The sequence below is a fragment of the Diadema antillarum genome, unplaced genomic scaffold (genome assembly GCF_040938485.1).
Source record: "Diadema antillarum isolate AM-2024a unplaced genomic scaffold, OU_Dant_1.0 seq00002493_RagTag, whole genome shotgun sequence".
Lineage (NCBI taxonomy): Eukaryota > Metazoa > Echinodermata > Echinoidea > Diadematoida > Diadematidae > Diadema > Diadema antillarum.
Window position 1 is genome coordinate 55934 of NW_027273097.1, and position 1812 is coordinate 57745.

General features: G+C 45.6%; 1 non-coding gene across 1 annotated transcript; it reads right to left on the reverse strand.

The window, feature by feature from the left end:
• Positions 1–211: 211 nt before the first annotated feature.
• Trnad-auc (transfer RNA aspartic acid (anticodon AUC)) lies at positions 212–286 on the reverse strand. Its single transcript has one exon. It is a non-coding gene; the product is annotated as a tRNA-Asp (tRNA).
• Positions 287–1812: the final 1526 nt, after the last annotated feature.

Here is a 1812-nt window from a genome sequence, read left to right on the forward strand (position 1 = left end):
TATTTTTCGCGGCATGAAATCTTCACGAATTGGAGCCGACGGCCTTTTTTGCGGCATGACATTTCGACAAATTGCCACTGGAATTCAATGCATATGATACATAATGTACACATGAACTTTCATTACATGCATTTTAATTTCATGAATCTTGGCTCTCATGAAATTTGCAATTTTAAAATGCAATTTATTAGTGAAAAATGAGCAAAGAAAATGGGATTCCATCGGGATTCGAACCCGAGACCTCCGGATTGATAGCCCGGTGCTCTACCGACTGAGCTATAAAATGCATGCAAACATTCTGGTTTTACAGTATACTTGAAGAGTATGGCTCTTTATAATTATGAGTGTGTGTATGGTGGGGGATGCACTGGGGTATCAGATACTTCCTAGTTGGACTGAATTTGTGTGTGTGTGTGTGGGGGGGGGGGGGTGGGAGACTTAAGATGCTCTGGGATTTTGGGAATCATGCCCATCAAACAAACCACAATTGTGTATCTACCAGGACAGGAAGATGCATAACCATAAAGTCACCACGTACATGGATGTATCAAACATATATCCTCTCTGCTGAGCAAACGTTGCGCGAATCATATCGAAACAGAAAGACCCACGGTCCAACCCTTGTACGCGTCTGATGGAAACCACATACTTGGCAGACAGTGTGGAACAGGAACTCCAACTCTTCCCTATCCTCACCTGTGAGAGACCAATGTCCGTGGCATGCACTCGTGTTTAAATTCTTCTTTACCGAGTCTGGTGTGAAGTCAGTTGAGCCATATCACAACCGACAGAAGAAAGTTTCCACACTGGGGTATCCATGGGTGGATTTAGCATGTCGCTGAATGCAAGTGTTACCGGAATTTTCCGTGAGACAATGATTAAATGTCGGGACTACGAGGTGCCTTTTCAACATCATGCAATGAGCGTGTTTCTACTGACCGACGAAAATTCGAGGTGATGCCAGCCGATGTGTGGTGATACCAGCCGATGCCGGCCGATACCGGCCAATGCGCGGTGACACCTCGAATTTTTCCTCAGTAGAAACAGATCGGGTAGTGGCCGATGCCGGCTGATGCGAGGTGCTCCGTCGTCCATCTATTGAGGTGGTCGATGCGTGGTGACGCGAAGGACGATTCTCAGTAGAAACACACCGGGTAGCGAAATTCGTGATGTATCGGACGTCTAGAATTTCTCCCCGCGCTTTTCAATCACTCCTTCGACACATGTGTACAAAATACGTGTGTACACACAGCGACCGTGTTCGCATCATGCTTTGTTTGTACCAACTCGCTTGTGTATGTGTTATAGGCCCTATACGTTACGTTACATGTGAATTGTGGCATTCATCGTCTATTGTTCGCGTGATTAACAACCTAACTCATTGCATTACTAAACCCTCATCACTTACTTGATTTTACACCGCGTTATTTCATTTTATGTTGTCTCGAATCACGAGAGTACCACATTAGTATGTCGCAGCCTTGAGAAAATCTCAACTGGACCCTCGATCTCCAAAGATTTCTCATCAGTCAGTGGCAGGATACCAGTATGTTAGTTCGGGGTATATTGGATGGGAAGACGAAGAGAAATGGCTAATCAAAAAATAGCCGACGCAGTTGTAGCAAAGCAGGCAGGGTTCGGATCGTATACAGGCAGTGCGCGCGTGACCCAAATCTGTGACTTAAAAATACCTGACTTCCGGAATCGCCGCATTTGCACGTCACCTTTGCATCACCTCGTATTTTATCGCTCAGTAGAAACAGCTGGAGTGGTCGTAAAATACGAGATGCTGCGTTGGACAAAATTCGTGGC